The following is a 16,119-nucleotide window of genomic DNA, read 5'->3' on the forward strand; positions in this document are numbered from 1 at the left end:
CACAAACAGTATGTTTCTAATTTTTGTTTATTTATTTGTTTGTTTGAGACAGGATTTCTCTGTGTAGCCCTGGTTGTCCTGGACTCCCTTGGTAGACCAGGCTGGCCTTGAACTCAATGAGATATGCCTCCCTCTGTGCCCCAGAGTGCTGGGTTTCCAGAGGAGGGCCACCACATCCAGCTATAGCATGTATTTTAATACAAATATTTGGGAAATCTAAATCATGCAGATTTAAAAGTGAGCCAGGAGTTGGTTGTAGTGGTACATACCTTTAATACCCCCCCACACACACACACACCTCCTCCTATCCCCACCCCCACCCCCTGCACTCTGGAGCCAGAGCCAGGTGAGTTCAGGGCCAGCTGAGGGTTACATAGAAAGATCTTGCCTTGAGCAAGCAGATAAATAAATATAATGGAACAGGGCGTGGTGACACACGCCTTTAATCCCAGCACTGGGGAGGCAGAGGCAGGCAGATCTCTGTGGGGGCCAGGCTAGCAAAGACTGCAAAGTGAGATCCGGTGGGGGTAGGCAGAATCAATTATGACTGAGCAAAAAAATGAAAATTCTTACGCATAAGGGTTAGTGAGTAGACAAAACTGTACTAGTCATAGGAAGCTCACAGGTGTGGAAGAACTTCACAGGAACCAAATATGGCCAACTGAAGATCAAAAGTGCGGGCAGTGCCCCAGCAAGGTGGCTTGGTGTGTTCATTTACTTGCAATCAAGCCTGAAGACCTAAGTTTGATTCCTAGGACCCACATGGTGGAAGGAGAAAACTGACTTCTAGAGGTTGTCCTCTGACCTCCACATGCACTCCATGGCTTGTGTAAATGGACACACACACAGAAACAGATAAATAAAGTAAGGGGGAAGGATGAGGTAGGGGTTAACTAGACACTAGGAAAGGAGATAAAGTTGGTTGTTGGGGGAGGGTCTCCTTCACTCTTTCCGGGTGCTGATCTTGGTGCGCTGACAAGCACATTCTCACGTACACCTGTCTTTGTTGTGTAAAACTTAGGCTACCTAATTTAAAGTTGATTGGTTAATAAAATGGTGAAGCCTGCGACTTGGCAGTAGAGAGGCAGGCAGAGTTTACATTCCCGGTGTGGGCGTCAGGAGACCGCAGGAAGAGAGAGAGAAGAAAGGGCACAAGATGGAGAAAGAGGACCTGGCCTGATGGAGCTGATCCAGCCCAGAGAGGAAGACCTATTTGCTAGTAACTTGGGTTGAGTAGCTGAGAGATGGCATAGTAGCTTGGAGGGCTGAAATCTGCTCAGCTCCAGTGCTTTAGGCGTGTAAAATAAATCCTAGTCTCTCTGTCAATTGTTTTGGAAGGTGGCAGTGTTAAAGGAGGCGATTGTAAGTTGGGGTGGTGCACTCCTGTACTCCCAGCACCAGGGGAGGCAGAGGCAGAGGGATCTCTGTGAGTTTGAGACCAGCCTGGTCTACAAAGCAAGGCCAGGACAGCCAAGTCAGATGGGTAAGCCTCTTCTTCCTGAAGCTTGCCTTTTTAAGATGGCATTTGTTATTTGGCATAAACCATCCCTTTTCCCAGAATCACCAGACTTAGTGGGGTTCTCCCATGATGGTCCCAGTTTGGCCTGGGATGCAGGCAGGCACTCTGGCAGGGCTGACAGTGGTGAGCAGCACCTGGGCTGTTAGTCAAGCAACAGAGCTGCCCTGGGGCTGAAACAGGCATGCCCTGGTAGGCCTGGTTTGAGTGGTTTGTCATGGCAGGGATTTCTTTTCTTTTTAAAATCAGACTGTTGCCTCTGTATCCATTTCTTCATTTCTATTCAAACCTCTTGCTTCATTGTTTAGTCACACCAACTCTTGTGGGTAAGATTCCCACTGCCAAGCCCCACGCTGGGTGGAAAGAGGAAGCACAGGAAGGAGAAAGCCTGAGGCTTAGCTTCTGGGGTCTGGTTTTGGCCTCATCTTTGCCTTCACTGAGAACAAACTAGTTGCCTTTCCAGGTCTCACTTTCCCGGTGTGTAAAATAGAACAAGTAGAAGTCCAGGCAAACTCCCAGGAAGTTGTCACTAACGTCCCTGTGCCCACTCTGCCGACGGAAGCTGGCTGGCTTTTGCTTACCCATCTGACTTCTTTTCACAAAAAATCAGCCAGGAAGCTCCTTTGCTTTAAGGCTATTGCCCAGCACCACCTCCCTGGGGTCCTAGTGTTGCCCTGATCTTCTCTTGTAATTGTGTGAAACTGAGTTCCAAGAACAGCCCTTTATCTCTCTACCTCAGGACAGTCAGCAGGTAAGGCCAGAGGCACCAGAGTCCTATATAAGAAAGGAACACCAATGAATGAAGCACTAACATTCTTAAGGCTTGGAGAGCCTAACACTAGGACAGACTTCAGGAACCAACAGAAGTCAGGTTGACCACCCCTTATTCCACCCTAAACATATCTTGGGCTCTAAAAACAAATCATTTTAAGCAAAGGCAAAGAATTATGGTAAGCCAGGCACACCTATGGTGCACGCCTATGATCCCAGCACTCAGGGAGGCAGAGGCAGGTTGATCTCTGTGAGTTCCAGGCCAACCTGGTCTACAAAGCAAATCCAGGACAGGACAGCCAAGGCTACAGAGAAAAACCTCATCTCAAAAAAAAAAAAAAAAGAAAGAAAGAAAAGCACATTTTATTTATACTAATTTTCATCAAATAAAAAATAAGTGGAAAGCAGGGTTTTGTTGTTGTTGTTTGGGGGGGTTGTTTTGTTTTGTTTTTGAGATAGAGTTTCTCTGTGTAGCCTTGGCTGTCCTCACAGTGATCCAGCCGCCTCTGGCTCAAGTGCTGGGATTACAGTGTTGTCACTGCTCTCAACTACAAAGTTGCGTCTTTGAATGATGGCTCACATCTGTCAGCCCCACAGTTTAGAGGCAGCATGATGATCAGTCCCAGGCAGGCCTGAGTTACACAGTAAATTTCTGTCCACCCAGTGCTACATAGCAAGACCCCCAGCAAAGGTGGCCCGGAGGTTAAAAGCTCACTCCTGCGTCCCGTTCTCTCTGATCTGATGCCCTCTTTTGGCCTGTAAGGGTACCAGGCCTACACATGGTGAACAGACAGAATGCTCAGCACCCCTAAGGATGTCTGTGTTGTTATATAGCATACAATGTTACATTTTAGAGAGCTTTTTCCCGCGGGGCATTGTGGAGCAGAGGCAGGTGGTTCTCTGTAAATTTAAGGTCAGGTGCTGGAAATCAAACCCCAAGGTCTTCCATGTGGGGGCAAGCGCTGTCCTCCAGAGCTCTGTCTTTTTACCTACAAAGCATACCAATTCCCTAACTCAATCTATCATCCCACAATATGATCTCATTGTCTCACAGCTAGTTTTGAGGAGAAGTTGTATCAACAGGGCTTTGTATTGTAACTTCACATTATCTTTAGCTTTAACTAGTTTATGTGGGGGTGGAGGGGATTCTGAGGCTCTAATTTAGGATCTCGCCATGCTGGAAGAGACAACACTGAATTATAACTCAGCTTTGGGGTTTTGTTTGTTTGTGACAAGGCCTGCAGGAGATGGCCCCGGCTGACTGCGAACTCATGGCCTTGAGCAGTTGGGACTACAGAGTTGGCCCCCACAGCCGCTTCCCTGAGAGGCAGACAGCCGCAGGAAATCACACTCTTCCCTGGGTTACTTGAGGACAGAGGTTGTTTCTTTTCTGTATTCCTTGCCAAAGTGTTTGCCAATAGCAGCCAGTGAATATTTGTTGACAGTCTTCTTGTTAAAACTAGTGTTTAGTACACACGGGCGAGGAGGAGGAAGACCTCGGGTAAGGCGTGGGCACTTGGAGTACCTTTTGAATTCAAGTTCTTGAATATTAAATGACGGAGTGCCTGAACCAGAAAGGCCCTGAATACGCAACTGTTACACATGTTACATAACCATTTCAAAACAGCGGGCTCCAACAGCTCATAGTTAGGAAGCGTCAGAGAGTTCACCACTTCTGCAGTCTCTCACATTCCCAGCAGCAGTCTGGAAGCCTTTGGATGTTAAGCTTGAAGATCTTCTGCTAGTCACAAAATATGTATATTGGAAGAAGGGTTGTTTTCTTTTGAATTTGTATTTGGAAACAGACTCTGATGTAGCCCTCAGACTGGCCTTGAATTGATGTTCCCGAATTGCTCCCGACTTTGGGCTTAGTTTTTATTTTTATTTTTATTTTTTAATACTTACAGGTTTGCATCTGCATCTATTTCTGTACACCGTGTGTGTGTGTGTGTGTGTGTGTGTGTGTGTGTGTGTGTGTGTGTGAAGATCCTGCAGAAGCCATTGAACAGGTATGAACTGCTGTGTGGGTGCTAGGAGCTGCACCTTGGTTCTCTGGAAGAGCAGCCAGCACTCTTAACCACTGATGCCCTTCTGCACTTGAGCTCATTCCGTTGTGTAGATTGGTGTGAAACTTCTAGACTCAAGAGGTCCTCCCTGTTAAGCATCCCCAGAGCCTGGGACTAAAGACCCGTGCACCACTGTACCTGAGTACTCACCTAGATCTTACTTATTCCTGGCAAGATGGCTCATTCATTAGCTTTTTTTTTTTTTTTTTCCACTTCATGGACTAGCAACATGGTTCAGCAGGTAAAAGCATCAGGTGCTCTGCAAGCCTTGCAAGCTGAGCAGCTGAGTTTAATCCCTGGAACCCACGGGAAAGCGGAAGTAAGGAGCCAGCTCCTCACAGTTGCCCATATGCATTCTGGGGTCCACACCCCTCCTCCATAATAGTTAGTTTAAAATAAAATAAATAAAAATAAGCAACCCCGTGGACTAGTACATGGTGCAATGGCCTAGTGGGTAAAAATGCTTGCTATGCAAGCCAAACAACTTGGCTTTGATCTCCAGGGCCTCGAAGAGAGAAGAGGAGCAGCTCCTGAAAGTGGTCCACTAATTCCACCTGTGGTCCACCTGTGCCCTGGCAGACACACACACACACACACACACACACAATTTCAAAGTACAACTACAAGAGCCAGTCAAGGTGGCACTTTGTCAAAAACAAGGTGGTTAAAGGCTCTGTGTGTGTGTGTGTGTGTGTTTGTGTGTGTGTGAGTGTGTTTGCATGTGGTATGTGTGTGAGTATGTGGTGTCTGTACAAGTTAGTGGATGAGTGTGTGTGTGTGTTTGTGTGTATATGAGAGAGATTTTCACACTGAAAAAGCTTTTCAGAGCAGAAGCACTCCAGGGATGCTTAAGCGAAGGCCTCATTTCTTGGTAGAAGTTTGGGTTTAATCCTACACTTAAAACTTTACCCAATATCTGGAAATAAGGAATCCGGACAGGGTTAGCAGGGTGTTGGGCAGGGCAAGTGGGGATAGACCCTTCCCCAAGGCCACACTAAATGTGTCATCTCCAGGCTCAAGTGCGAAGCTCTGCTGTCAAGTTCATTGACATGGCTGTCGGCAGACCCTCAGTCTCCCAGACTGGACACACAGTTCTCTGTAGAGATGTTTAGTATGTGGTTTTCTTCAGAGCAAAGGGGTGAGGGAGAAAAGGAAAGGAGGAGAAAGTTAGGAAGAGAGAGAGGGAGAGCTTTCCTTTTCTTTTCTTTTTTTTTTTTCTATTCCTTAGAAATGAGTCAATATGCATTCAGGCCACACTCAAGGAAAAGGGCACGAGTCATCAATACTAAGAGGCAGGATTGTGACATGATTCTTTGAAAGGACAAGTGTGATGACAACATCTGTTTGAACAGTATCTCTCTGGTTGTCTCCAGTGGTCTTTAAAGACAGAGGTTTTGAGACAGAGTTTCTCTGAGTAGCCTTGGCTCTCCTGGAACTCCCGCTGTAGACCAGGCTGTCCTTGAACTCACAGAGATTCACCTGCCACTGCCTCCCAAATGCTAGGATTAAAGGTATGAGCCACTGGGGCCATGCCAAATTTCTGGTCATTTTTAAAGTACGCTGCATAGCACTGCATCTTTGTTTCTTTTTATTTTATGTGCACTGGTGTTTTGTCTGCATGCATGTCTGTGCAAGGTTGTTGAACCCTCTGAAACTGGAATTATAGACAGTCATAAGCTGCCAGGTGGTTACTGAGAAATGAGCCCCGATCCTTTGGAAAAGTAGCCAATGCTCTTCACCACTGAGCCATTGAAATGTGATCTTAATCATTGTCACTCTTTGGCTTGAGTTATGGGTTGAAGTCACATATGCAAACCTTCCTTCTAGTCCATCTCCTTCACAACTGAGTTCATCTCTGATAGACATTTTGGCATCTGTATCGGAGATTGAAGTGCCTGGGATATTTATACTATTAAACAAGGGTCTGTCATTTGAACCTTAGGGTGACAATTATTTTAGAATTTGGGAACTTTGTCTCTCAGTGATTTTTTTTCTTTCTGTTATTGTTGTTGTTTTGTTTTCTCAAGACAGGGTTTCTCTGTGTAGCCTTGGCTGTCCCAGACTGGCTTTGTAGACCAGACTGGCCTGGGACTCACAGAGATCTGCCTGCCTCTGTCTCCCTGAGTGCTGGGATTACAGGTGTGTGCCACTGTGCCCAACTTCATTTATTATCATCAGTTACACATTTCTGTGTGTTTGTGTGTGGAGGTCAGAGGCATTGCATTCCCCACTGGAGCTGGAGTTACATGAGTTTGTGACACACTTGGTCTGTGTGCTTGGCACTGAACCCAGGGCCTCTGGATGAGCAGTACATGCTCTCACCACTGACCTCTCCAGCCTCCCTTTTCCTTTTTAGTCACTGCTACCATCCCATCACCATTTTGCTCAATGGTCTTCGCTACAACTTCTGGAGTGGTCTTCCTGCCATGGCTCTTCTCTGGCATATCTTAAGTTGCCATTGTCATGGTTCTGTTCCCAAGGATAGCATTTAAAGCATTCTCCTGAAGAACCAGCCTGCCTCCATCTTAGGCTTATAAGGAAGACAAACTAGGTTCATTCCTGTTTATGATTAAACCTCTGTTTCTCATGGATTGGGCTATGCCCCACCTGTAGTACCAATGGTCTCTACTGCCTGTTCCAGGAACGGAAATCACGTCTTTGTTTTTAAAAGTTGTTTCTAGCCATCTGGCAATCCCACCTTATATGACCACCTGTGACTAGCCCCCTTGTTGTGCCCACCCTGCAGCCATGCCAGGCCAGACTAACTTGTGTTCTGCTTCTGTAACCCACCTATTTTGCCCACCAAACCCCTCATTTGGAAATCCCTACCCTTGGGCTATAAGGCCTTGTCTTCCTCACATCCAATGCTGACCTCTTGAACCCTGTCTTAGGGGAAGGCAGTGAACACCAATAAAAAAGCTTGCTTTAATTAATTGTTTTAATTAATTTGGCCGTGATGATTTGGGTCGGTGGCCTTTCTCTTCTTACCTTTGTGATAACACTCCATAACAAGAAAGAAAAAAACAACACACCATGACTCTGGAAAATGAGGTTATGAATGTTATCTATCTTCCTCTTTGTACTTTTCATTTTTGGAGATAGGGTTTCTCTATGTAACTCAAGCTAGATTTCAACTCATGTCTTTCCTTTCTCTCTCTCTCTCAGCCCTAGCTGGCTTGGAATAGATTAAACTGCTCCTAAATGCAGGGATTAAAGGTGTGTAACCACTATGCCCAGCTTTTGCTTCCCCATCTCTTCTCTTTATTTCCTTTATTTTTTTTTAAGATGTATTTATTTAGTATTCTGCACTGCATTTGTGCCTGCAGGCAAGAAGAGGGCACCAAATCTTAGTATAGATGGTTGTGAGCCACCATGTGGTTACTGGAAACTGAACTCAGGAACTTTGAAAGAACAGCCAGTGCTCTTAACCTCTTAGCCATCTCTCCCTTCCCTTCTCTTTTTTGAATGAGTTCCACCTTCCATATGTGGACAGAACTGAACCCTGACACATATTTTGGTAAGAAACTCCTTCTCAGATCTCAGGAAAAGTAGCCAGCCAGCAGGGCAGGGACAAAAGAGGCCAAAGCAGAAGAGGCTACAGACAAGTCAGACAGTCCTACATATGTTAGAATTGCAAATCATATCAAACAAAATTTCCAAACGCCACATCACATTGCTCACCGGAGCATTCCAAAATATTTTCTACTAATCTTGTTGTACTTGACTTGACTATGGAAGGTTGCACTGAAATTTTGCCTTGTTTACTTTTGGTGCTGACAAGGTTGTTTACTTTTCTATTTAATAAAGCACGAAGAACCTAAAAGGCAAGCCCTCCTTGGAAGAGAACAAAATTGATTTTTTTTCAAGCTGCTTCGATTCACCAGAAACAAGTGTCTTTTACCACTTCTCTGAACTCCTGCCCAATTATTTTCAGGGCTTTGGACTAGAAAGCAAATTGGATTATGGCTCTCTAAAAGTGTATGATGACAGCCGTGGGGAATCCCCTCAGAGCGTCTCTGCAAGCCACTGCTAGACTCTGTGATGTGGTAAATTCTATTCGGTCACTAAGTCCCAGGGCTGTAAGTGATTCAGAGAACCAAAGGTTCCAGCTCGTACCCCCAGTCTTCAGAATTGCTTCTTGATCAGCTATACCAGATTCCCGATCCCGTCCTGCCCCTACAACTTTTTGATATATTTTTATACAGGAAGAGATTAAGTCCAGAAACAGTTACCTTTGAAGATGAAGTTGGGGAACCTTTTAGTCTCACAATTTATGATTATCCTTGATTACAAAAATTGGGAGAAATTAGGAAGTGGAGGCATGGTTCAGCAGTTAAGATCACTGGCTGCTCTTGCAGAAGACCTGGGTTCAATTCCCAGCACCCACATGGCAGTTCACAATCCTCTGTAACTTCAGTTTCAGGGGATCTGTCATCCTCTCTGGCCTTCAAAGCACCAGGCACACATGTGGTGCACAGACAAAGACACAGGCCAACAGTCATACACATAAAATAAAAACTTAAAATAATTTGGCCAGGGGGGTTTACCTTGTTTGTTGTTTCCATGTTGTGGGTGCTGGAAATGAAACCTGGGTCCTCTGGAAGTCAGTGCTCTTAACCACTGAGCTATCTCTCCAGTTCCTCCCACATTACTTCCCCCACCCTTTATTTTAATTAATTAACTGATTGATTGATTAGTTTGTTTATTTATTTGTGACTGGGTTCCTCTAAGTAACAGAGCCCTATGCTGGACTCACTCTGTAGACCAGAGTGTTGTTTGTTTGTTTGTTTGTAATCTCTTGGCTTCTTTCTCCATCAGCCTTGTCTGCTGTTTGCTGAAATGCTTCTCCATTGTGGTGGGCTATCATTACTCTCAAAACACAAACTCAAATAAACTATTCTGTAGATCGAATTGGTGAACTGTTTTATCAGAGCAAGAGCAGTGAGTGACACAGATGTTGGTTGGTACTAGTGGTGAGGTGTTCCTGTGAAGGAGCCGACCACATTTTGTTGTTTTGTTGGATTGTTTGTTTGGAATATGGTAGAAGGCTTTGGAACTCGGGACTAGAAAACGCAACTTAACAGAACATTAAGCTGAGCTTAAACGGCCATCCTAACAGGAGCTTGGAAGACAGTAGAGCTTAGAGCAATACAGACTATGGAAGTCCCATTCAAGAGATATTAGACAGGAAGATTGTCGGAAATGGGGTAGAGGCCATTCCTGTAATATTATGATAAAGAATTTGGATGCCTTTTGCTGTTGTCCTAAGAACTTGTCCAAGACTAAATTAAAAAGTACTGTAGGGCCGGTCATGGTGGCGCACACCTTTGATCCCAGAGCTTGAGAGGCAGAAGCAGGTGGATCACTGAGTCCAAGACCAGCCTGGTCTACTCAGCCAGAGTGAGTCCAGGATAGGGCTCTGTTACATGGAGGAACCCAGTCACAAATAAATAAATAAACTAATCAATCAATCAGTTAATTAATTAAAATAAAGGGTGGGGGAAGTAATGTAGGAGAAACTGAAGAGATAGCTCAGTGGTTAAGAGCACTGACTTCCAGAGGACCCAGGTTCTGTTTCCAGCACCCACAAGGCAGTTCACACACTTCTGTGACTCCAGTTTCAAGGGATCCAAAGCCACATTCTGGTCTCTGTCGTCACCAGACTTGTGTGTCAAGCAGGCAAAACACCTGTACACATTAAAAAAAGAAATCTTTAACAAAAAGAAAAGATTTCAGGGCCACATAACAATGAATCTGTTGTGTGGTGCTGTGTGGTGTGGTGTGGTGTGGTGTGGTTGTGGTTGTTCTTGGGTTTTTAGACAGGAAATCACTATGTAGACTTGGCTGACCTGGAACTTACAGAGATAATATGAAGGAATGTATAAGTTATTACACAAACTGTATTGGAATTTTAATTCAGAATACGGCTGGTTTGGAGAGAGCTCACATCCAGAGGCCTTCTAGGCTGGGCTCCGTAGCACATGCCTGTAATCCCAGTACTCAGGGAGGCGGAGGCAGGTGAAGTGTTCAAGGCCAGCCCATCTACAAAGCAAGTCCAGGACAGCCAAGGCTACACAGACGGATGGATTCTGTCTCAAAAGAAAAGAAAAGAAAACAACAACAACAGACCTTCTAGGTCAGTGTGATCTGGCAGGAATACAGACTAGCCTTTAATCCTAGGAGAAAGCAGATCTCTGAGTTCAAGGCCAGCCTGGTATAGAGCAAGTTTGAGGTAAAGAAAAGCTTAGGTCCAGGTGTGGTGGCACACGCCCTTAATCCCAACACAAAGGCATGCAGATCTCTGAGTTCTTCTGGTCAGTTCTGTTCAGGCAGTTTGGCTAAATCAGTGAGTGGAGTTGAGTTTGTGACAGTTCAGTTCATGGAATTCAGAGGCAGTTTTACCAGGAGAATTTTACATAGAGAGGCTGTAGAGAGAAAAAGCCAGAGAATGTGAAGGAGCCAGAAGATTAGAATACATTGCTGCGGTTAGTTTGAGGCCAAGCAGAGCAATTCAGTGAGAAATTAAGAGAAGCCAGATTGAATCAGTTATCTTGGAGAGGAGTTTGAGCCAGAATAGCTGAGTTGAACCATCCAGCCATAATTCAGAAAAAGCTAGAAAAGGTGAGCTTATTCGGTAGTCTCAGAGGCTGAAAATATTCTAGGCATAGATTAGATTGTACGGAGGCAGTAAGCTTCCTTGCATCAAGTGAATAAAAGTTACTTTAACACCAAACTACCATGATTAGTATTAATTTCTCATTTTAGGTAGATCACCGAAAATCCCACAAGCTACAAAGCTGTCATTAGTTTTAATTAGCCATCTTTAAAATACCGCATTTGGAGGCTGGTGAGGTGGCTCAGTGGTTACAGTCATGAGAACCAGAGTTTGGATCCTGGTATCCACAACAAGCCAGACATCCTACAAAATTCCCTTAACTCTATTGCTGAGGGATCTGTTGTCCCTCTTAAAGCCTCTACACCCAAAGGCATGCATATCTACTCTCACACACATAGATCAATAAAACAAATCTTTTTAAAAAAGAAAACAAGACACAGCATTTGACATTTCTACTATTTTTACTAAATTATATGCAAAATGTTTAAATCATTGAGTCAGATACCTTAGTCTTCAGAAATCCCTAAGCTTTTGGTACCACCAAAACTTTTATGTGTATGGGTGTTTTGCCTGCTTGTAGTCTTTGGTACTACATGTATTCAATGCCTGAGGCAGACAGAAAAGGGCTTTTGAGCTCATAGAAGTGAAGTTTCAGACAACTGTGAGCTGCCATGCGGGTGCTGGGAATTGAATCTGGGTTCCCTGCAAGAGCAGCCAGTGGTTTTATTTTTCTGTTTGCAATTGAGCCTATGTGTCTCTATGGGTGTGTGCGAGTGAGGGTGAGTGTCTTTGAGCGCCAGAAGAGAGTGTCAGGTCCTCTAAGAGCTGGTGTTACAAGCAGTTATAAGCTGCTTGATGGGAACTTGAGCTCTGGTCCTCTGCAAGAGCGGCAAGCAACCACAACGGCTGAGCCACCTCTGTAGCCCCTGGGCTACCATTTTATCTAGAATAACTTTTAAATGTTAACATAAATTTAGGATTTTATTCACATTTCTGAACTTCCCAACTCAACCCTGATGACCCATTTCCGGAATTTCCCTGTTCATCACAGTAGAGGCTTAGGAAGTCCCTGGGCCTGGTTCTGAGTAATCCGCTGGCTTTGCCTTCACTGGAAGATCATCAGCCTACTAGGAAAACCCTGAGCAAGATTTTCAATAAGTTGCTTTATTTTGAATCAGTGGGAAAACTACCAAAATTTCCCCCACAAGGTGTGTGTGTATGTGTGTGTGTGTGTGTGTGTGTGTGTGTGTGTGGTGTGTTTTGACTAGGGACTCCTACATGCTAGCAAGCACACCTCAGAGCCACTTTCCCAGCCCCACAATTCTAAAGCAATTAAGCAAACAAACAAAGGCAAACATATCCCGAGAAAGAACTTAGATAATGTTGACACCCTCAAAGATTTACGTATGAGCTCTGCTTCATATTTTAGTTTCAGGATTAATTTATGCCTGACAAAACGCCCAGGTCCAACCCACATCTTTAGGGGAAATGTCCTCTTTTGGAATATAATTTCATGTTATATTGGCAGTTTTTACGTGCATAACACTTAAGTATTCTCAACCTGTCCTCACTCTCAAATATTTGAATTTTTGAAAAGTCATTGTCTTCATTCCACGCTGGGTGGAGATGCCATGAATAATATGGGGAGTGATTTAAAAGGGGGAAAAAAAACTACTTATAAAGGGTAGTTTACCAGCCCAGAACCTCTCGGAAGGCAGTTACCCAGAGGAAGCTCAGAGCCTTGTTGGCGACACCTGCTGAGCTGACTATCTCCAGCCAAGGTCTCAGGGCTACTCTGCGAGCCCTAAAAGGCCAGGCTCCCTCACCAGCAAACTGTCTGTGAACTCCACACATTTCCTTTGCTCAGGTGGCCCTGCTTCCTGCTCCACGTTTCCATCAGAGCCGGCTCTTGACTCAGTTTCTTCATTATGCCCTACCTGTTGGGGCACGGGGAGAGATTTCAGCAGGATTCTTGCAGCCTCGTAGCTACCCACATCCCTCTGGGTTTACTTTCATATTTAGTTAGGCTCTACCCACAATGCACTTGTTTAAAAAAAAAAAGAAAAAAGCTCGGTGGTTAACCTAATCCTCAAAGTCACTACTTGTTAAGGGTGTGATTTTGTTTCATGTTCATCTTATTTGGTGTGGTGATCTTATGTGCTTGATGTTTAATGGTTATGCCCCTCCCCCCAAAAAAAAACCCCTCCTTACTTAGAAAAGCTCCTAGACAGGAAGTGGAGTCAGACTGGCACTGCTGGGTAGCTGGTCCCCGGGTTGTGGGTTATCGCTGTTTAACGTTGTTCTCCCCCTCACCTCGCCTGACTAGCTCGTTCTCTTGTGGATGGCAATTGGGAACAGTCAAGATGACTTGCAGTCCATGATATCAACAGAAAACTTTTAAAAGAGACTGCTTGTTACAAGTGTTTTGGTAACATTAACTTTCTAGTTACACACAACTATTAACCTTCAAAATGAAAAGAAGAAAAGAAAGCACACAAGAAAGAACCATTGTGTTTTAATTAGCTTTGAACTTAACGAAAGAGGCTATTAATTTCTGCTAAACGGCACTGAGTTTCCATTGTAAGCAGCTATGGAGGAAGGAGGAGCCACAGTTTCCAGATATTGATCCCGTGAGTGTATGTGCCTGATGCACTGTCTTGGTTTCCTTTGCTCCAGTTTGAATTTTTAAGCAGATCCCCTCCCCCCTTATGCAGCCTAGGCTACCGTTGAGGTCCCCATATAAGCATTTACCACCTGCCCCTTTTAAAAATATCTCTACTTGCATAATTGTTTATGGATGGGGAAAAATCGTGAAGATAATACATGAAATTATTGGCAGTGTTTACATAACTCCTGGGGAACGAGATTCCAGTGGCCATTTAAGAATGCACTCTCTCTTTCTTTCTTTCTTTCTTTCTTTCTTTCTTTCTTTCTTTCTTTCTTTCTTTCTTTCTTTCTTCCTTCCTTCCTTCCTTCCTTCCTTCCTTCCTTTCTTCCTTCCTTCCTTCTTTGTGTGTGGTGGTGGTCATGGGAGGGGCAGGGGGATGGAAGGGGCGCCTACGGAGCCCAGAAGAGGGCATCCCGTTCCTCAAAGCTGGACTTAGAAGCAGTTGTGAACTGTCCAAAGTAGCAATGCACTCCAGTCTTCTGCAACAGTAATTTTACAGTACTTTTGTTGTTGTTTCCAGACAGGGTTTCTCTATGTAATCCCGACTGTCCTGGAACTCTGTAGACCAGGCTGAACTCGCAGAGCTCCTCCTGCCTCTGCTTCCCAAGTGCTGGGATTGCAGGCCGCTGCCACCGTGCCCAGAAATTATTCCTTCATTGTTGTTTTAAGGTGAGGCGACACAGTGTAGCTTCTGGAACTCACTATGTAGACCAAGGTAACCTTCCAACTCAAAGAATCCTCTTGCCTTTGTCTCCAGAACACTAGCTGCAACACTGAGGCCCCTATGTGGACCGTTGATTTTTTTTTAATTACATTTATTTATTTAGTGTACTTGTGTGCATGTGTGTGGGTGCACATGCTGTTGCTGCCGTGCAGACAGAGGACACTTGCAAGGGTTGGTTCTCTGTTTCCACCGTGTGAACAGAGCTCAGGTCGTCAGGCTTAGTAGCCGCAAGTGCTTTACAGTTTACTTTCACGCTTAAGTAGGTATTAAATAAGCCGGGCGTGGAGACACACGGAGGCAGAGGTAGAGGCAGGTGGATCACTGTGAGTTCGAGGCCAGCCTGGTCTAGAAAGCGAATCCAGGACAGCTAAGGCTACACAGAGAAACCCTGTCTGGGGGGGGGGAAAAGGCAGTAGATATTTTTTTAGAAGCTAATGAGTTTGTTATGGGGCTTAGCGATGGCTCGAGGTCAAGCGTGCTGGCTACCCTTGTCAGTGGCTGGGTTCGGTGTCCAGTGCCTATGTCATAGTTCATTTCTGACCTCTATGGGCACCAGGCATGTGAGTGGTGCACATATGTACATGTGGGGAAAATACTAGCACACATCAAATAAGTCTTAAAACGTATGTGGCTAAAAATTCAATAACTGTACAGGTGCTTGCGAGTGGGAAGGTAATGTTTTTGTTGTGCTTGTCGTCTGTGTGGAGGCGGAGTCTCCCTCCAATAGCCCAAACTGGCCTCGAACTTACGGCATAGCCAAAGGTGGCCTAGAACTCCTGAACTTCCTGCCTTTTGGGAGCCCAGGTTAGACATGTGCAGTTTATGTATTTGTGTGTTTCATGGATGAAGCACATAGGCCTGTAATTGAGAATCAAACAGCATTGAGTTTGCAACAAGACAGGAGAAAGGAGGTGGCTGTCTCACGCTCTGCAGCAGTGTCTGCTGTCTTCTCGTCCAGCATTTCAGTGGAGTGTTGTCAACGCCAGTGTCTCTTTGTTTCCCCTCAGAGTCAACCAGATTCAACCAACTGGCTCTCTTCATCGACAAGTTCCCTCGACATGGCGGCTGCACCTTTATTATCAGTTTGCCTTTGCCTCCTTACCCCCCCCATCTTAACTAAGCTTTGACAGACCCTGGGGTTGGGGGTTCAGTGTTTTTCAAGACAGGGTGGGAGATAGACATGAGATGGAAAAGTTAACGGTGATGTGCAGTCCTCGAGAGTGACAGGAGGTTGTGCTGTTCATTTCACGACCATTTACCTCAGTGAGCTTAGGGGCTGGTGAGGGAGACACTGAGAGAGTCAGCAATGACTGTTCATTGTCTGTTAGGTGGCTAGGTGTTGTGGGGAAATCCAGTCCGGCTGTGTGTGTGTGTGTGTGTGTTGTGTTATGGGTTGAACCCCAGGCTTTGTGCTCTCTACTCTAGAGTTTTCCCATATAAAAGACTAGAAGGAAGTCTTTCACATCTTATTTATTTATTTGGCAGTCACACACCCGAGTTTAGAGGAGAGTTTTAAATAACGAAATGGCTGCTGGGAGTAATGGCACACACCTTAGGCAGGTGGAGCTCTGTGATCTCAAGGCCAGCCCGGTCTACATAGAGAGAGCTCGTCTAAAACACAAAACAGCAGAAACAAAAGCAATAACAAACAGATGAATAAGTAAATAAATGTGAGTGGTGGTACTGCCTTTAATCCCAGCACTTGGGAGGCAGAGGCAGGTGGATCTCTGAGTTCAAGGCCAGCCTGGTCTTCAGGAT

Source organism: Meriones unguiculatus, chromosome 3 (assembly GCF_030254825.1).
Source record: "Meriones unguiculatus strain TT.TT164.6M chromosome 3, Bangor_MerUng_6.1, whole genome shotgun sequence".
Lineage (NCBI taxonomy): Eukaryota > Metazoa > Chordata > Mammalia > Rodentia > Muridae > Meriones > Meriones unguiculatus.